The sequence below is a fragment of the Diuraphis noxia genome, unplaced genomic scaffold (genome assembly GCF_037042655.1).
Source record: "Diuraphis noxia isolate RWA-SAM2 unplaced genomic scaffold, SU_Dnox_SAM2 contig0001, whole genome shotgun sequence".
In the NCBI taxonomy this organism is placed as follows: Eukaryota; Metazoa; Arthropoda; class Insecta; order Hemiptera; family Aphididae; genus Diuraphis; species Diuraphis noxia.
In genome coordinates, this window is record NW_028301711.1 from 27,868,979 (window position 1) to 27,892,080 (window position 23,102).

The following is a 23,102-nucleotide window of genomic DNA, read 5'->3' on the forward strand; positions in this document are numbered from 1 at the left end:
ATCAGGATGATATCTAATGTGGTCAAAACGTGAGACGCAAGTAGGTAAGGTAAGTACTTACGGTGCCCGACGTCTAGGACGTGTTTTTCATTGGATTGCTCTGGCTCTGACCTTGATACTTATCGTTGATTTTCTGATAGTTCCTATTGTAGCATTTATAGATCAAGTATTAATTTTTGATTTGGTATTTATTTAACCGATGTTTAATATGACGGTCACTGCTTCGTATCATATAATGAAGACCAAATTATATTTGTACAGACTTACCATTATGGCTCCTAAGTGGATGCGATTAGTATCTGGCTGTTGGAGTTCGAGCCTGACTAATTACTGAATATAAGTTTGTTCCTTGATTTGTAGATAGGTGTAGAAGAGTAATTTACGTAGAACAATAACAATTTGAGCTTTCCCCTTAAGGTCTATTGCTGTACCTGCTGTGGAACACCCATGGGACCCAATATTGAATGAACCTCTCAATGTGAACGGTGACTGGTAGAAACGTAAAATTCACTTTGCAACTACATGGTGTTTACTACAAAGCCTTTGTACATCCGTTGTTGGGTTTCAAACCTGTCATAATGTCATATTTAAATCTTGAGCTTGCGAATGTTTTTGGAAGTCCCGAAGGTGTTTCAAAGGTGCCGCTAAGTTTCAATCGTTGAGAGCTTATATACTTTAAAAATGTTGGATATATAGTTTGGTTAAAAAAAACTGAGAAAGTCGTTTTGCTGTTTTTATATTAAATGTTGACTGTTAAATATGCTTCATCATTGAGTAGGTCCGCAGTAACTGTATAACTGTAATAGATGTGTTAGATTTGAATTCAATGATAAATATTATTGTAAATGTACGATAAAAAAAAAAAATTATTGTGTTCAGCCTATATTTATTTTTCTAAGAATATATTTACAATATATTTCTTATTATTAGATTATTGATTTTATTAGAAAATTTGAAGTTCAAACACTTCTAATTGAACACAGTGATAATATATTCTTAACGTTTCAGCTTTTTGACCGAGCCCAAAATTGTTAATTAATACTAATTTTAGTTGTAAACTTAGTTAAATTTAATAAACGAAATTCAAAAATAATTTTAATTATTTGTTTTTAAATGGTTTGAAATTAGTTTAAATATTTTTAAAATGTCCTTGTTTAAAAGAAAATGATAATTTAAGTAATATTGAAATGTTTTAAGTTGCGTACACCGATTAACATTTTTTTTTATTAATCATGAAATAACAAGCATTTTTTGATTATAATTTGTTATCATAGGTTTGAATATCCAATACCGTCAAAACATGAATTTAAATTGCTAATAAAAAATGTTTAGGTTACTGTAAACTTTTTTAAATTCTAGTAAAATAACTTTTGAATTATATTGAATATTATACTGAATTTTCAAACCTTAGGTGTCCAAATCAAAAATTTTATGAATTTTTAACTGGAAAATGTCTTAAATTTTTTTGTGATAATAACTAATTTTGAAAAATGTATTGAATATGCTTGAAATATGCCAATTTAGATTTGCTGGTCTTTTAATATTACTACTTTTAGCAAAATGGTTTTAAGTTCGGCTATGTTTAAACCTTGAAATCTGTTTAAATCTGTGAAAGACCTCGTGTTTAGAAATAACCGAGGATGTATCAATTTGGATAAAGCAATTCCTGAGGATAAGTACATTGCGAGTTTAATTTTGGCCAAAGTTAAATTTTAGAAAATACAATAAATTATATTTAAGAATATTTGAACACAACATAATTAATGTCTTGATTTCTCTAAAATCATATTATTTATTTATTTCAATAGTTCTAAAAAAATTAACTAATAAGTGAGTAGAAAGCTTAATTAATTCAAACGTTTGTATATTAAGTACATACTATTATCTTTATTACTTTAACATAATTTTTGATCCAAAATTCCTAATTACTAATATAACAATATTCTATCATTTATAGACCATAAGTGAAATTTTAATTAGTTAGTATAAAGTAGTCAATATTATTAAAATCAATATGAATACGTTTTCGGGTTAGATGATCAAAAATATTTACTTCGTCTATTTGAATTGTAATTTAATTTTGACAGTATATTTTTTACCATTTATTAATAAAAAAACAAATTATAAAAAATGTTTATACCAGTTAATAGGTGCCACATAACTGCTATAGAACTGAATACGTTGCATTGAAAAATGATAACTCGATTTCAAGTGTAAAAATAGGAAATAAAAAAATTTAATTGGAGTTTTTTTTCAATTTTCGTATTGTATTTTCTTACGTAATGGATAGAATTCTTAGTGTATATTTTGAGATCAGTTGTGAACACTGAAAAAATAAAGAATTTTGAAAATTATTTCCTTCTGTACGCAATTGTATATTTCATCTAGTAGGTATTTATCCTCTCTTTCGCAACTTTATGAATTGTAGAACAACAACAATCTTTTTTTCAATTATAACATGCTTAGTAGAGTTTCTCATATCATTTCAAAGGATTCAAGAAATATTTTGTTCTATATAACATGTCAACAAACATTGCAGTTAAAAATGAATAATTTTAAAATTGATAAAAATATGGATTGGTATACAATTAATAAGCAAGGAAAGAGAATAATAATGTAGGTATATCAGAAAATTATTAGTTGCATAATGCATTATTATATCTGTATAAATTAATGATTTTAAACTATGTCAACATACTATGCATTTTTAACATATTTAAGTATTCTATATTTTCATAAAAAAAAATAATATAATATATATAGAATTTAACAGGACGTAGCTATTTAAAAAATAACTCTAGTACTTACATATACCCTACCTATGATAATTAACTATTATGTATCATAAATTTGCAAATTATAAAAAGAAAAAATTCCCTCACTGATCAATTACAATATATTATAATATAGTGCCTATAAATATCAATAAAAATAGTATATACAGAGTAAGAAAGAACGAATAATTATAAACACACGGTTTAATGCATTTGTATATTTTGAATATTTTTTCTGTACCCAGTAAGTTATCTAGTAGTTATTTTAATATATTTTAAGTATAGTTATTAGTTTGTTTATAATTCTGGTTTATAAAAATGATCAAACGAAGAAATTATAAAAATATACTTTTTTTTTTTAGTAATTACTAATATTTAAAACCTATACAAAAATAGATAAAATCAAAGGGGGATAAAGTTTTTTTCCCTAGACATAACGTTAGCTTTTAAAACTTAAAAAAAATTTAATTTCACCATTGAATAGTTTTGTGTCAATTAAAATTCTCATCCTATGAAACATTAAATAAAAGCAAATATAATTTTTTCAAAATAAAGTATTTTAGTTTATACACTTTACTATAACCAGTATATTACATTATAACTTATAATTTGTAAGGCTCTTGGTTAAACTCTTGGTATTTTCACAGAAAATTTACTTCAAATGGTTGAACATCAATGTCATAAATTTTAATAGTAGATTATCAATGAAAACATAAATTATATATTGTATGATTATTTTTTTAACACAATTTAAGTTCATTAACTTTATTTTGACTTATTAATGAATTAGCTATGAAAATCAATTATAGATAACGTTTTTTTAGTTTGGTACACTTTTGTAAAACCAAAAAAAAAAAAAAACTAAAACTATCATATTATAAAAATAAAAATAATAATAAAATTTAAGTTTTTTTTTTACTAGTACTAATAATAATAATAATTATAATTATTATTAAATATTATTAAATCATTATTAGCCAATTTCATGTTTGTATACACAAATTAATAATTTTTATGTAATAAAACAAACTTTTTTCTTCATTATTTTTTCAAAAACGTTGATTTAAAGTTTAAATAGGTACTTCCATGCAAATACTAAAATTTCATAAAATCGTTCATGATAATATTTTGTATCATAAAAACAGTATTAAAAAATCGATATGTTTTATTTTTAATTTTGAGTGCTTCATATTATAATGTGATTTGAACAACCTAATAATAACATATTATGTTTTTTTGTGTCCGACAAAAAATTGTATAGAATAAAAAACTTATCAATCATCGACTCTTATGGTTCTAGGAGAAAAACAGATCATTATTATAGGTATTCTTGAAGTAAAAAGTAAAAAGTTCCTATAATACTTTACAAAATAATTTATGTTCAAATATTTTACTAAAAATGATATAGTTTCAAAAATATTTGAGATCTTTTTGTTTTCTAACTATAGATATTTAAAATTTAATTTTATATAGTTTATTTTCACATAAGATTTTTATAAAATTGCCATTAGTGTGCATGTGAGAACATAATAGTATTAGAATAATGATATTTGACTGTTTAAAATTTTTTTTGTCAGATTTGCTCTTAAATTTTAAAATATTGATTCAATAAAAGCTTTAGAAAGTCTAAAGTGGTTGATGGTGTAACCTCTTAACGCCTTTTAGTTTTAAAATAAAAAGTTTGTAATCTAACCACCAAACAGTTTTATTTAAATGTGCAGCTTACTCAATGAACAGTTTTGGTACCTATATGTTATAAGTTTACATGTTTTCTCTAAACATTCGTTTTTGATAATATATTAATGAAGTATTTTGTAGGATGAGGTAAAAAGGATTTATGTCAAAATATCTTATTTCAAAGAAGAGCGTTTTTAAGATTTCTTCAAAGACATAGCATCTTTTTTCTTTGTGATTATCATTCATTAGAACTCGTATCAAATTAATTTCTAGCTTAAAATATGCGCCATTGAAAACTTATAAGGAATATTTGAAAAAGTAAATATATCGAAAAAAAAACATAAAACCTTTTTATTCTTAACTCACGATTTGTATGTTGTAGTTTAATTACACTTACATGCATACGCGTCATACATTTATTAGACAATTTAAAATCACAAACTCATTTTATTTCCTGAGAGAGAGAGAGAGAGAGAGAGAGAGAGAGAGAGAGAGAAAGAAATTGGTTTGACAATGATGTGTTTTTTATTATTGAAAAACAATTTTTGAGGTAATAAAAGAGTACAAAAGTTTTAAATTACATGTTGATCGATCAAAAATTGGTAACAGATGGTATCTACTTAGATTTGTACAGTCTAGAAATATGAAATAGTTTGTAACACAATAATGATAAAGAGAATAATAATAAAAACAATAATAATAATTAAAATCAAAAAAAGTCCTGGACCAGTGTAATGTGGTATAAAAATAATAAATTGGCAATATTTCTTTATGTATAGATTTTATTTATAAATAATATTGATCATAAATTAAATTTTTCCGTAAATGAATAATGGCTAGTAAAGATAACTGATTTTCCATTACTTTAATAAATAAAACGATTAATTAAATACTTATGAGTTGGCGACATATCACTTACTTTGTATATTTTTAATTATTCTTATTCAACTAGGTATACTTTTTTAAACTTATTTTCGAGTAAAAAAACCATCGCATATTATCAATTTATTTTTTCTAAGTGATACAATTCATATTATAGGTACTATTATGATCGGTTTACGTATTTAATTGATTGGACACCCTATTATTTTACGTGAGAACTTTTGTACCTTTACTATTTTATTATTTATGATCATTGTTTTATTTGGTTTTTTTCAGAAAAAATACTGAAATGCCTTTAAAATACTGTTTTATTTATTAAAATCGATTAAAGGCCACGGATACGCACATTATTATTTCAAGGGCAAACATTTATAATAAATATGTATCTTTATACTTGTAGCCAACTTCCGGCATTTTTTATGCTATATGTTTATAGGTCATTATCATTATATGAAAGTTAGTTTAAGATTTCTGAATCAACAAAATAGAGCAAAAATATAGAAATTTAATTTTAGATTGACACAATAAAATGGCTTTGTTAACAGTATTTTATACGGTTTGATTTATGGTGATTAATAATATTCTAGTTTTGCTCTTTTTTGTAAGTAAATGTATAGAATATATACTTAAATAATAGACTCTGAATATCAATGTGATGAGTATTTCTGAAAATTTAAATTATTTTTACTATCTAAAAATGTATAAACTTAAAAAATTAAATATACCTATGTACGGTTTTTAGAATATTACATAAGAATTTTTTCGAATAAGTAAATATAAATATTATAAATTTATAACTGTTTTTAATTTGTTCTCTTACTATATCTTATCATCATTAATCATTTCTTAGATTCCAAATATTTGAATTGAAATTAGATTGAATTTTATTTTATATGGTACATGATGGTACTTAAAACGGTTTCGGTTTACAATATTTCAAGTAAAGAATATTATCATGTATTTAATTTAAGACATGCTGTAAAAATCAGTGTTCGTGTTATCTTTACTAATATCTATGCCTTATGATAAATTCCATTCACTAATGAATTAATTATTTGCAAAGATAAATATCCAAAGTTTAGTTGTACAGTTCAAACTTCAAAGGTGTAATTAAGATTCCGGGACTCAGTACTAGTGTTATTACTGGAAGTTGGTGCATTCTAAAAGTTTGTATAGTGTACGCGTTATTGTTTTCAAAAAAAGTTTCAGTTTGAACCTGTATGAATAAGTAATAAATATGTACAATATATAGATATGAATAAGTTCAAATATATTCAGAAAGTAAAAATTACGAGAGGAAAAAAATGTACAAACATATTACATTTACTGTACTTAAATATTATCGCTTATTTTATAAATAATTTTTAGTAAAATAAATACTTATAGTAGTTAGGAAATTAGGCTTTTAATGTTGACTGAACTTCAAAAATTAAATTTTTTTGTGATTAAAAAAACTTCCCGATGTAAATTTAAAATGAGTTCCAGTTGTTCCATTTTTGTTTTATTTGGATTTTAAAATGTTTTAAAAATACATAATATTTTAATACATTTTTCTATTATTCACAAATTATTATTTGTAAATTTTTTACTGTAGAATTATAAGAATATTTAATATTGGCAAGAAATTTAAAAAATTTTACTTCATGGCAATTTGACAACTATTATTATTGTACTCGTATTTAGGTAATTAAAATAATTTTTAGTTTTCTGTTTCAGATTTTTAACAGTGAAACATATTATCGTATTAAATAAATCATGTATTCATCTAACATTGGTTTTATTTTTACATTAAATAAATCTTTAGATTTATATATTGCACTCAACAAATAAACATATAAAAAAAGTTCGCTATAAATATCTTTCTTATTTGTTGCCACCTAAATTCAATTGAGTTACCTTTAATTTTTCAACAACAATATCCAATCTCATTTTAAATTCTGAACGCTACTAACAGAACAATCGAGTTCACAATAATGCGTTTTTTTTCATTTTGAGAAACGCTTTTTGGTGGAAATAACAACTAAACTATTTTAGTACGAATTTTAAAATTGAATCAATCTAATAGAGTATATGATACAAAATTTAAAAATCAATGGTATTCTTGTTAGATCACATCATAGACCTTATACAAGTAAAAGGTCTATGGATCATACACATAATAATATTTATGTCATATGCATAAATAAATAAATGAACACATAATAAGAATGAAAAGTTCATCATGGAAATATTATTAAGTTTAACTTTCAAAATCTTTTCTTTTAAATAATGAGGAATTACATATGATTTTATTGTTATTTTTTGTTAGGTTTGAAGTTGGATTAATTATATTTTATTTTAATATTTAACACTTTTTAAAACTTTCATTAAATCTCAAAACTATTTTATTCATTAGATTCTTTTATATGTTAGAGCTTTATGATAATATTTAGTATTTGAATAGATAAAACTTTGAAGTTTTCAGTAAATTGTTATAAAAATATAACGAAAAGTGATATAAGATAAACGAAAAAAACGTAGAACTTATTCATTTTGTGTATTTAATATTGACCTGGCCGCCACATAACATCACTTTTCTAATACAAAGATTTATTGTTGCTATCAAATTTAAAGGCATTCTTACACCTGTACCATATTGAAAAAAATAAATAAAAAGAGACACAAATAAACTCTTCGTTGAACACGAGAGGGATAATGAGAAAGATTAAAGTGTAGTTACAGTATTATAGCATAATATTTTATACAAGTGGATTCATTTAAATATTTTTGTATCTTAATTTACAGGTAGTTTCTGAATACAAACTGCTGTCTAATCAAACATATGGTCTATTAAATAAATTCGTAAGTATATTAAATATTAAGTAAAAATAAAATCTTTGATTTGTTATGAACATTTTTAGGCCAGATAAGATTTAATGCGTTTTTACTTTTGCTTGCTACGATTTATTAAAAGTTTTATTGAACACTTTTAATAGTTAAGTGTTTCCAAAATTATTTTAATTTTTTTTTATATAGTTAATTTAGTTTTTGTAGTATTATTTTATTTAACCATTAATTTAGTGTCTTAGGTTAAAATTTCGTAACTTTTAAAGCTAATATAATAAAAAATAAGGTTATAGTTAAAATTCGACCGGGTTGGATTGCACATCCTTTGAAAATTCTATAATTTTGATTTAAGCAAATAAATTAACAACTTTGTGGTTTCTATAATGAAAGGGAACTCACAGTGGTGCATCATGAACCCATAAACGTAGTTGTAGATGGAGCTTTTTGAATGGACCATTATATTATATACGAAGTCTTAGAGATAAGAAATTACTAACTTTAAATCATACATCATATTGTCATACTATAATCTACCAGTTCTATTGTTTTGCATTAAGTTCTAGTGAATAAGTTGAAAGAAATTCATAGGTATAGTTGTCAATTGACACATTATTATGCTCACACAATAGTGTTATTAATACATTTATTTCGAACTAATTACTAAAGTACACTAATATTTAAAAGATCAGATAAACCAACATATATTTGTTAGGTATTTTTTTTTGTAAAATTTAGATTGTGTACTAAAAAAAATCAATTGAGTATCATAATTTGTATAAATACAGATTTTTAATTGATTGATATTTTGTTCATGTTTGGTTTAACGTACGATGAACGTGTACAAAAATTACATACCTATATCCATCTACGTGAACATGGTAATAATAATGAAGAGATACTTAATTAGGGTTCTTTGAAGATTTCAAATTATATCCATCGTAATATATTAATTAAATTCTTAATCATGAAATTAAAAATAATTAATAATTCGCAAACTTCAATTTAAAATTTCAATGGATCTCATCAATATATTTTTATAAAATATATTGACAGCAAAATTTTCGCAAGTACGAAAAACTGTTAGAACATTTTTTTATATATATATATAGGTGTTTAAAGTTGGGAATTTTAACCAAATCTGTAAAAATTATGAAAATTTGAAATTTATTTAGATCCTTGAATTTGTAAAATGTTTTATTTCCCAAGTTTTACCTTTGAAAAAAAAATAAATAGTTTTACGAAAAGTAATATAAGCTTATAATGAGTACCTAATTTTCTGAAATTGAATATTTACCCTCATATTAACGATTTATTACCGAAAGATTTTTTGATTTCGTTTAAAAAATTAACCTAAGAAGATCTAGAGAAGATACAAAAAAAATGTTCACGAAATGTTTAGATTAGCATTTCATGTACTTAGTAGAATATTAAAAATATGTTGACTTTTTTGAGTTATTTAAGACATTTACAGTTTTTAAGATCAATAATATTAGGATGACAGATCGTCTCAGTTCAGAATTGTTTTTCGTATACATTGGTTTGGTTTTATATCATTGAATTCAAATTTGATTTATGCATTACACTGACTCACTTAACACCTACTGTACAGCAGAGCATTACCTACTTATCAGCTTTTACTCACTGACTTTTTTAAACGTAACTTTTAACTTAAAGAGTTATTTTTTCCTGTGTTATGCTGTTGTTAATCAGTTATTGATTCTATAGTTATAATTAGTTATTTTTTTTTGTTAAAATAAAACATCATAGATATGAAGTATGATATAACAAAAAAATTATATTTTGATAGAAAAAATAAAAAATATAATTGGAAATAGGTAGGTTTCATTTATTATATTATATATTTATAGAATATACTTTTGCGTATTAGGCACAAATACTAAATTTCAGACTAGATGAGTTATAGTTTATTTCTGAATATTAGTAGAATCCAAAATAAAGTATACAAAATATAAAACTACGTGAATACATTTCTAAAGAAAATTTCAATCTCATTCAAATAGTATTTTCAAATTTTCACAGCAATGATAGTATTAGATGAACCTGCAGTTTAACTTTTAAAGATATTAAGTTCGGTTTTACTGGATATGAATTGTATTTGTATATGTGTATAGTTTCATCACATTTGTTTTCTTTGTTTGTCATATATTTGAAATATTCTAATTAAAATAAATAATGGAATAAATTTTTAATAGCACTTTTTTTCCGTTTTTAATTTCACACATAACTCACAGTATTATTTCAATATTGACTTGAGTCGACGAGTTAAATAAATTAGATAACACCCCCCTGTCTTTTAAAATAGTTAAGAAATTAATTTTAGCACAACAATTATTATATATCCAATAACTATGAGTATGTAGTTACCAATATAATAATTATATTTAATTATAATTGATCTTCTGATAGCATAATAATAACTAGGTTAGGTTAGGTTTAACTGGATTATTTGCTCTGCTGTGTATTTTATTTATATTGTTAATCATAATTGATAACTGAGAAGGTAACTGTAATTGGAATGTTAAATTTGAATTTAATGATAAATGATTACATATGAAAAACAATTCTGAGCGAAAGATATGGGTGTAATTATATTGGTATTTCATGTTATATAATTATTTTCCTCTTTAATAGCAGGCGCAGGAGTTATTTTTTACCAAAAACATCACTTATATGTTGTAAGTCAATGTTGTAACGTACCTACTGTATAGATGTACTTACTCATCGTTTCGTTTTCTTTTTTATTTAGTTTGTCTTAAAATGTTACAATGTTAAATTGTTGTAGTATAAAAAGTACAAATAAGTACTTATTATAATACAATTCAATTTTAAAATGCTACTGTCCTTTTACATACATGCCCCTCCCCCCTTAATTATACAGTCCTGAACTTAGGGACCGTACACGTCTAACAAACTTAACATAATACTCGCTGTGTTTGAAATAACATATTATTTATTTTAACGTATAACATCAAATCTCTCTGTTATATTTTTCATTAACGTTTAGTTGTTTAGTAAGTAACTAATTAACTTAATATGTATATTAAAAATTGACCACCAGAATCTTCCATACAACTCACCAGATTTATTCTAATAACATTACTGAAAATACTGTAAATTACACTTAGAATCGCGATGAGCATATTGTCGTACATTTGTTAAATTAAAATTAATTTTAGAATAAATGAAACTTGTGGTAATTTTTTGAAATGTATTTTTTGTATAATTTGTTATGATAGTTATATTTTAGGTATTTGTTTCTAAATTTGATTTAACATCAAACTAAAATTTGTGAAATATTAAGTTACATACGATATCAAAATTTGAAAAACGTATTTATGCATTTTTTCCCTTATGATTTGTTCGTAGCAAAAAAAAAAAAAAAAACATTATAAACTTGTATTTCATCCTATTTTATAATTTGGGTATATACTAATTATTGATATTTATGATTAAAATTAAATATTGTGAATTTCTTATTATTGATAGTTAAATACATATATAGTTTTTTTTAATTACTCTGATATTTAGTCAAGTGTTGTGGGTGTTTGAACTATAAAGATTTTAGATGTCTGAAAGCCAAACACACCAGTCCAAGTGAAGTAATGAACATTATTAAAAAACTTCCGACGAAAAAAGCCCCAGACCAAGACCTGATCAGCAACTTTACAGTTAAATACCTTCCAAACAAAGCTGTCCTCTTTCTCACTCTTATATTTAAGTCCCCTTTTCGCCTATCTTACTTCCCTGGTACTTGGAAAGACTCAAATATAATCTTTGTATTTAAATCCGACAAGCCACTTGAACTCCCCACTTCCTATAGACCAATCAGTCTCCTCTTAACATTCTCAAAAATGTTCAAGAAATTACTTCTGAAAAGAATTCTACCAATGTCTGATAAAATCTAATATCACCCCAAATCACCAATTTGGGTTCAAGGCTAAACACTCTACCAAATACCAACTCTTTCGTACTGTTGACTTAATATCATCTAGTATGGAATCCAAGCATTACTGCGCAGCTGTTATACTGGACGTGGCTCAAGATTTTAACAGAGTGTGGTACGTCGGTTACGTCGGTATCCTCTACAAACTTAAACAATTTCTCCCCGCTCCATATTACCTTATTATCAAGTATTATCTTTAAAATCGAACCTATTCAGCTCAAGTGAACAATAGCTACACGAAAAGCTTCCCTATTCTGGCCGGCATCCCTCAAGGAAGTGACATTTCGCCTTTTCTCTACTCTGTCTTCGTCCACGATATTCTGAAATCTTTTCACACTACACTAGGCACCTATGCCGAGGACATAATTATCCTTGCCGTATACGATAACCCTCAAATAGTGAATTATTAATCCCTATAATATGAATTGCACCTGCTGACCAGCATAATATATTTTAGACTTTGAGTGGAACTCAAATATGTATAATATGTCATTATACCTTTTGAGCAGTATTAATTTTTTAGATTTTCTACAATAGCATATTTTCTGATGAGGAAATAAATTTAGTTGTGACTTTGTTGGGTTAAAAGTAAACGATTCTCAGTAGTTTTCTAAAACATCAGAAAAAATAAAATAAAAATTAAGGAAAAGCTAAAATTATTAAGCAAGACCAGTTTTTAACCAAATTGATTTTGTAATTTTTATGTATATTTTTTAGGATATTTATCCATAAATTAACAAATTCAATCAACCGATTTTTGATATATTTTAATGTAAATCAAAAACGAATAACCACAGATATTTAAAATTTTGAAAAAAATATTTATATGACCATTTCCTAAACTGCCGTATATTATTTGCACATTGTCTATTTACCCGTACCAAATTATCCAGCAATAGTCAAACAATAAAAGGGTATAAAAATGTATTACATGATGTATAATAATTAATATCATATAGAAAATAAATAATTTAAGATTTTTAAATATAAAAATAAAATAATTATCACACATAAACATTTTAAGTTAAAATAAGACAAAATTCATCAAATACTCGAAAATGTAATTCTACTAGATTACATTTATACTTGCAGGTACCACATTATACCTATGTAATATTTGAAAATTTAATATTGTGTGAGTATTATTTAGAGATTTTAAGACCAAAGTTAGAAAACAACTTGCGCTTTGGGTGTACATTTTTTTCATTTCTATTGTTAAATCATATTGATGCTCAAATGATGTAGGACCTTTTAAACAGTCAATACGCAAACGATGTATAGCCAAAAAATCAAATAATGCACAATTGTCAATTATCTTACAAAAAAGGACAAAATTAACAATAGTGATGAGCAACATACATGATATAATTTAAAAAATATTTTGACTCCTTTTAAACTATTTATAGGCATGAGCAAATTTACATTTTTTTTAGACCAAAAAAATTTTTAAAATGTTATACTAGGATTGAAGGATCTTAATACATTGTTTAAAAAAAATGAGTTGAACGTAGGTTCACCATATTTTTTATGAACGTCTGATGCTAGAGATAGAAATTTATAAAATGTTTTATCTATTTATACCTATCTATGATTTGAAGATTATTACAACATTCTTTGTCAGCTTTTCTACCTTTAACTAATAAAATAAAACTTAGTTTACCTACCTGAAAGTCAAGTTATTTTCTTATGAGTTATAAGTGTTTGTTAGTTTAAATTTTAAAGTTAAAATTTCATCATTGATAAAATTCGTCAAAGTCATGACAATATGCTAATTATTTTGTAGTTGAAAAAATGTATTAAATGTTATATTTGAATAGATAAGGATTTCAAATTTAAACAAAGATTCTTATAATATTCATACTGCAAACGAAAAATCTGAAAAATGTAGAAACACAGTTTTTGATAAATATGAGTAGAATTTGGACGAAATTAGATATTTAAATGAAAAATTACAATTTTAGTTATTTTATCATAATTTAAAAATATTATTCACAGGTAATTGAAACTTTTTAAAGTAAATTATATGATTTATTTATACAATAATATTTTTAAATTTGAAGTTTTAGGCAACAATTAATGCATCCTACTGTTTTACAAATAGTTAGATAAATCACTTTAATATCAAATTATAAAATATAATTAGCAATATAGTAAGATAGACGGTCGAACCTAACCTCTCAAAATCTGTGTTCGTATACGACGATTTATTATTGAATTTAAATTTTATACATCCATAAAACTAATTATAGTGTTAACTTAACCACTCGAAACCATCATGTACCCACATGCCCACCTATTTTTTTTTTGTTTTTAATTTGCTTTAAACACAAAAAATATAATATTTTTTTCGTCATTATTTATCATAATACATACAAATAATGTTACTTTTATTAATATTTTACTTAATAGACTATTTTATATTATTTTATGATTTTTTTTTGTTTTTATTTGTTATATCCGTTTGGTTTTTAGTTGAACTTTGAATTTTTTATTGATCAGATATTAACTACAAATTATTTTTTCCTTCAATATTTTTACTTGAGTTTTTAGTTTTTTTTAGTTCCTATGGATAATTTAGTTTTTCATATACTGAGTTAAATGTTTACTCACTGATGACATAATAATATTATGTATTATTCTATTAACAATTAATTTTAGTTTTATCACCTAGACCTAGGTTATTTTATCATCTATTTTACATTGGTATTTGATATTGTCATGATAAATAATATTCGTTTTATTAACTTGATGCAAATATGACATTTATCTTTTCATTAATTCGTATACCATAATAATATGCTTATTTACGCGAGTTTAACGAGTTTATAGCAAATATTCTACAAACATAGTCGAAGAAAGCTCTGAATTTACAATAATAGTTTATGATTAATGTGCAATATTTTGTTGGAGAGGTTTACGTGTGTCGGCTTTACTGGTGATAAATTACAAATAGAAACTGCAGATAACTTATTGGTTACCTATACGAATGAAAGAAACTAATAATATTGTGTATAAATGATTGGTAGTATGTACTGGTGAGTAGAGATTATAATGGTACGACAGAAAATCACGTGGAATATGTTTTTAATGCCCACACTGATTTTGGCCGCGCGTGAATAAATTACTTATTGTTAATATATTAAATAAAAAAAGAAAAATTAATTTAAAAAAAAAAGGAAATAAATAAAAACCACAATTACTACGATACCTAAACGATAACATTATAATAATATTATAAATAATACATACACTTCCATTCAACAATAATAACACACGGCTAATAAAACGTCTAAATATTTAGTCTGCCAGTTGACGGATACAGACTGATATTATTATGGTTGAGATCTACATCATTATGTTATTGCATTTTAAATATTTCATGAATAGACGCATTGACCTACACCATACGCCGCACTTTTATAATTCAGACCCCTTGATGGCACACGCGGTAAACACACAGATGACTAATGAACAAAAACGATATTATATTTAATTATTGAAGCCCACTGGCTCGCACTGTGAATAATCTAAAACTCAATATGGCCACAGGCAGTGCAATAATATAGTACATTGGTGAATTATTGTTATCGTTATCATAATATTCATATTCCTCTGGCTGCATAAAATGTGATACAGGGGAATGGATCGTTATCGTGCTATTCGAGTTTTCACGTTTTTTTTTCCACTGGACGAAATCGTATTATTCATCAAATTAACTACACGTTTTTTTTTTCAACTGATATCATTAGTCTCACGTAAATTTCAATATTTCACAACGTTCCGCTTCGAATGACAATCTTTTTTTTATATAATATATATGTAAGTATATATTAAGTATATATTAGTATTAACCAAAATTATTACAATATAGGTATTTATTTAATGTTATTATAATAGTTGTTGCATGTGTGATTTTACATTATAATATTTGTTGCTAACTTTTTATTATCGCTTTTTAGAAAGTCGTATATAATAATATTATGGCTCAATTTTTAGAACTGTGCTGAAAATATGTCTCACAGGCAACTTATACTAAAAAATGTATAGATACCATAAACCTATAGTTCTCTTAATATAATATGTACACTAATATATTATATAGTATCTACTTACCTAGTAATTTTGTTTGTACCGTATGTATTTATATAAAAAGTAATATAATAATATTTTGATTGCATTACTTAATAGTTTTTTTTTCAAATGTATATAGTTTAATAATCGGTTTACTATCTATGGTTTTTACCATTAGAATTTTAAAAGTGTATCAATAATATATTATATAGGAATAATACAGCTGAAGTACTTTCAATGAAATTCAATACACTTCACCCATAAACATTCATTCCAAAAACCAACCTAAAGCACTTGAAATTATTATAAATAATTATTTTATGTATGAAGTTATAATGACAATAAAAGTCAAGGGAAAAATAATAATATAATATAAATTAATAAATATTATAATTTTACGAGTTTAGAGGTTAGATTTCTATATTTATACAGACGTGTAAGGATTATTAATAGTTAAATAATAATTTAGAAATATAAAAACAAATGTAACTGGTTACCTTGTTACCTACAATAAATTCATAGTATGAAAAACGAATGCCTTGGTATGTATACATTTTTTTTTATTGTATGTCAATATTCAATACTATTGCTTTTAATATTAACCTAATTTCATATATTCATTTTTACACGGATACATACAAATATAAATAAATTAAATATTTTAGATTCTGAGCGGAGCAATGAATGTATTGACTTTACCATGATGTGTGTTTTTATTTTTTTATTTTTATTTTTATTTTTTTGCCTGTCATCACGTTTTGGGGCAGTAAAAGTGGTTCGATTTTTGATTTCAGTACCTCGTCCGATTAGAAAGTGAAACTAGTTGGTACTTTGGGGAGTCAAAAGTAAAAAATTCCCAAATTTTTTCTTAATAATTGGGATAAACAAATTAAAAATTAAGGAAAAAATAGGAATTTTTACGCACAATCAGATTTCATCAAAATCAATTTTGGTTTTTGACTTAACTTTAAAACAAATGACCATAGATACATGCAATTTTCACCGAATGTTTATATAAGTATATTCTATCCACCATGCAATTTTCAAAAATTTTCGATTTTAGTTGAACTATTTATAGGTATTTGCAATTTTCGATCATTATTAGTTTTATTTAAATTAATTGATTGTTGCAATAGCAGTTGAAAGATAAAATAATTTCATAGTCACATTTTTTTTTATAAGCATTTGAAGTTTGAATTTTGACAAAATGCGTAAAAATCACTAAAATTCACATATTATTTTAAGCTAGAAATTCATAAAAAATTTTCTTTTTAAATCTAAGATTTGAAAATTTAAGATAATAATCCTAACAAGTTTTTCAATCTTTATCAAAATAAAAAAAAAAAAAAATGTTCACCGTAAATTCAAATTAAATTTGTATGAGCATTTGAAATTTAAATTTTTACAACATTGGATATTCACTGGATTTCGCATTAAGCGATTTTCTTATTTTGATGTAACTCTAAAACAAATGACTTGAAATTTTCACTGAATGTTTATATAGGAATTTTCTATATTGGATACAATTTTCAAAATATCAAAATGTTTTGAGCTGTTTACTGACATTTTAATTTTTGGAATTTTTAGAAAAATATTAAAAATATACAGGCACGATTTTTTTAATAAGCAATTAAAATTCAAATTTTAGCTAAATATTTAAAAATTACGTTTATGTTGAAATAATCTTAGATGGAAGTTCATAAAAATTTTTCTTTTTATATCTTAGATTTGAAAATTAAATACAAGGCTACTAACATATTTTTACAATAGCAGTTGAAAATTAAATGAAATATATAGTCACAATTTTTTTTTATAAGCATTCAAAGATTGAATTTTGACAACATACGTAAAAATCACGAAAATTCGTAAATTATTTTATGCTAGAAATTCATAAAAAATTTTCTTTTTAAATCTAAGATTTCTAAGGTTTGAAAATTTTTAATAATCTATAATATATCCTAGACAGATAAACCGTTTTCGCTCAGAATCGTTTTTCGTATACAATGATATAATATCATTGGATTAAAATTTAATTCCATCCATTATAGTAACCCAATTGCTACTTACTCAGTGGCGGACTGGATGACCGGGATACCGGGAAATTTCCCGGTGTGCCGCTACTGGTATAAAATATATATTTATTAATATTATAATGGTGAAATAATAAATTAAAATATTATCTAATAAGTAATAAGTACCTATGTAATATAAAATATTATTAAACATAAAAACCTAGCTTTCTGATTAGGTATTTTAAAATGCGGGACTGGCTTGTGTTCGGCCAGACCAGGCTTACAGTATGTTACAATAATAGTAGGTCACTGTAATGAATGGTATTAAATTTGAATTCAATGATATAATATTATTGTGTACGAAAAACGAGATTTTGAGACGGTATGTCTATAATAATATTACTATAGGCAATAGGCATATTTTATAATATTATTGTGATTAAAGTAATTAATTTTAGTATTAGGCATTACTATCTTCTACGGTAGGTTAAATTCATTTTTCCCCAAAAAAATACATTTGAAAATGTCATTGTGTGTATAAAATACAATAATATGTCAATATATTCTTAAAAGTTTTTTATATCCACGAATAATATTTATTTTTAAATTACAACAAAATAACCAAAATCGATATTATTGGATTTAATATATAATTTCATCCAAATTTTTGCTTAATAATAATAAATTTATTTATTGGTAGTAGTTGATAAATGTGAACAAAGTGTATGGTTAACATATGAATTTGCTAGCTTTGCTCTATACACTGAGGTAATACCTACCTCTTATCGTAGAGCAAGAATACTAATCTAGATGTAATTAAAAAATTTTATTTTATTTAAAATAAAGAAATAAAAATTCACAATTTGAACTTAAAATGTCTATAAGAAATATCTGTGTTTATATATTTTTTAGATTTGTTGGCCATAATAAGAACAATTTATGAGAATATATATTTTAAATTTTTAATCCTTAGTTATAAAAAACTGAACATTTCATAATTTTTTAATTACAATGATTGATAATTTTCAAGATTTTAATACATTTTGTCAAAGTTCAAACTTTAAATGATTATAAAAAAATTTGTGCATTTTTAATATTTTTTAACCGCTATATAGTAACAATATATGAGGAGCCCTTCATTACCTTTTTACGCACTTTGGGACAACAAATACAATTTTATTGATATTTATAGAAAAAACATTAAAAAACATGCAATTTTAAATTGCCGTAAACAGTTCAAAACAAGTCAAAATATTTTGAAAATGTTTTGGTGTATGAAAAATGCTAATATAAACATTGAGTCAAAATTGCATGGACCTATGGTCATTTGTTTTAGAGTTACAACAAAAAATAAAAATAATTTTTCTTTTGTTTTTCACGGCACTTTTGAAAACTACTGGGAAAACTACCAACTAGATTCACTACTTTCCTATTAGAAAAGATAATGTTGAAAAAAATCTAAGCATTTTTACTGTTCTAAAAGGTGATGATAGACACACAAAAAAAAAAAATTAAAAACACACACATCATTTTAAAAACAATACGAATACATTCATCGCTCCGCTCAGAATCTAAAATAGTTATTAGATATTGTATAGACCGTTATAGCATCCATATGACGTATAAAAAATATGTTATATATTTAAAAGGCCGTTAGTATATTGAGGGCCTCTACAATTATGATTTTCCCTGGCTGTGTTTTTCTCCCAGTCCGCCACTGTTAAATAAACCTACTGTACAGCAGAGTGACATCCACTAATCAGCTTTATGTTTTTGAATTAGTCAACTATAATTTTAAAAACTCGTTGTAATTGGTCAATTTTTGAGTGGAAAGGTTTAAATTCATCTTTTTTGTGAAATTATTCCTTTTGCGTGTAACAATTAAATATGCTTGGTTTCAATGTACTAATTACTAATTTTAGATTTATATAAATATTTATTAATTAGACTCAGATATTGTATTATATTATATTATACTATAGATTTTTTTTGATTAACTACCTAATATAGACTACAATGCATTGACAGTTTTATGATTGCCGTTTAATTACATACATTTTAAATTAATAGTTATTTAAATACAAATCCCGAACATTGCTTTTAGTTATTTAAAATCAAACTTGTATTTATAATTACTAAGTATGAAAAAAATGCATCAACAACAACCTACATGTCATATTATTATAATATTATGTTGTCGAGTTTAGATAGGTAGTGATGTGTAAAATTAAAATACCAAAAAAATTGCGAAAGAAAAACTTGAATATGCTCAAACACTTTTATTTAATGGATTGATACATAATAGCTTATGCATAATTAATAGTTGTGCCACCCATTATTTTATTATAACAAATATTTATCCTTTTCTAGTTCACCGAGCGTTTAAAAACATATAATAATTGCATAAACATATTTAGATAAACATAAATATTAAACTTTAAAAATCAAATCATTTTTGAGTATAATTTATCAATAAAAATATTTTAACTGTGTTAAACGTCATTATCACATTAATAATATAATCGTATGTCCAAAAATTATTTCTGCATTTTGAACATTATAATAACCGTCAACCGAAATTACCAAATTTTTGGTGAATACACTGTAGATTTTTATTAAACTATATTTTGCAACGATTAATAAAAAAAGAATATGAATTTGAGAAACTTATGAACATCGTTTATTAGAATATTATTGTTACATGTTGAGTAATTATAACATTATGAGTGAATAACACATAATATGCAGCCATGCAGCACAATGCATTCAAAATAATAATTATTATTATGAATACATTTTGCATGGCCCCATGATGTGAATGAATGATATGTAAAATCTGAAAGCAATAATATTAACATAAGTACTTTAAAAGTTAGTGAATTTTTTTTTTTTTCTAAATCTAATTCAAAACCAAAATTTATCGGTAGATTGACAAATAATAAGTATTTTTTTAAACTTAAAAATTTCACAATATATATCTATAATTTTCTATAAACAGGTTTTGAAGCAGTATTATTTTTAAACATATTAAAATTATAAACAAATGAAATAAATTGTTGTAAATATAATGTAATAACTTCTTCGTCCATGATTAGAATTTAAAATTGCACTGTAAATACGAGTATATCATAAATAATTAATAGGTAGATACTTTTCAACATGTACAAAGAAACTAAATTTTATATTACTTAAAAGTTCAATTTACTCATTTTAAAAAAATACTTATAAATTACATTTGTAGTATGGACACGTATAAAAATATTCTGTTAATTGGTTTTTTGAATTAATAAAATAAAATTGAATAATGGTCAGTTAATTGCACGTTCTATTGACAATTTTTTTTTAACATTTTGAAATTTGAAATTTGAATGAATTTTATTTAAACAATATTGATAGTTGAATATAATGTGAAAATTCGAAGTCTAAGCATTGTGGTATGCAGTATGCACGATTTAATTAAATTATTCTTTAATATTCAAACATTGATATTAAATATTTTAATATAAAATATAAAATACAACTGTGACTTAATAAATAATATTATAACTTAAACTATATTACTTGTAAAATATATTACAAATGCTGCAGTTGACATAAATGTCATTCATTATTTATATTACGTTACCGCACATATTATTATGGGCACTTTATTATTATTATTATAATATAGATTTGGAATTTTGTCCGAAAGGTTTGGGTTTAAAATGTTGTGTTTTTCAGTGAATTTTATTATATTCGTGAACATTTTTTATGGTGGATGAGTGCCACGAAGAATTTCATATGTAGCATATGAAATCGATTTGAAATTATAGATGTAGATTGTTCTTTTGGGAATCAAAAGTGAAAACGTTATTTTCCGAGGAAATTGAGGAAAACTACCAAAAAACACCGACATTTATGGCATAGCCATTTTGTTTGTTTTCATTGTAATATAATAAATAATAATATTAGATATTGGATTGAGTGGATATTGGTTTTATTATTTTATGTAGGGCGTGATTCTCCAAGCATGCCCAACTTTTTTTTCTCAATAATGAAGTTATTAAAATTCTGTTTTTTTTTTTGTTTGCATTTTTAAGTAAATAATACTAAAAAATATAAAAAGTTTATATCACCATAGGATACTCTTTAAACGGTATAATTCTGAGTATTTGAAAATATGTCCTTAAAGTATAATTTAAAATTTAAAAAAGCAGAATATGAATAAAATGATAATTAGAAATAATACATAATTTTAGGTTAAAATGGGGTAAAACTGAATACGTCATTAAATAATTAGGTTCGTTCTATATATTATTTTATAAATTTACTGAACTATAGAGTGATTCATTTTAAAAATTTCTGAAATAAGTATTTTAATCACTGTTAACTCATATTGATTTTATTAAACAATAATTTGGTATGTTAATAATTAGTTTAATTACATTTTAAACTCATATTTTTATAATAATTATACATAGGTACTAGTTTAAGTTTAAGAAAAATATAATACATATAAAATGAACTCATAGGTAAATTTTATATTATTTTTATAACAGACTCATCTTCTTCTTTCTTTCTTTGCTTTTACAGGCCTTTAAGGCCCACCGCCGCAACAACATATTGTTTCCATTATTTTCTATCTTTTGCACATTCTTCTACGTTTCTTACGTTCAGGAGTTTCAAGTCTACTTGTACTCTATCCACCCATATTTGTCTGGGGCGTCCTCGAGGCCTCTTAGTGTCGGGTTTCCATTTAGTTATTGATCCAATCATTCTCTCTGAACTCTACATATGTCCCACCCAACTTATCCTCGTGCTCTTCAGGGGTGCAACAATGGTAGGTTCCTTGTATAGACCATCCAATTCCCGATTGCTTCTCACCTCATACTCACCATCGTTATTTCTCATTGGACC

The 23,102-nt window shown here is 24.4% G+C and overlaps 1 protein-coding gene across 2 annotated transcripts in view; it reads left to right on the forward strand.

The window, feature by feature from the left end:
* The window catches only part of LOC107169403 (uncharacterized), a 332,658-nt gene that overhangs the window by 34,877 nt on the left and 274,679 nt on the right, over positions 1-23,102 (forward strand). For both annotated transcript variants that reach the window (XM_089216823.1, XM_089216824.1), the window contains exon 2: positions 8,118-8,174. The gene's annotated coding sequence lies outside the window, so the exon portion shown is untranslated. The remainder of the gene's footprint in view (positions 1-8,117; positions 8,175-23,102) is intronic.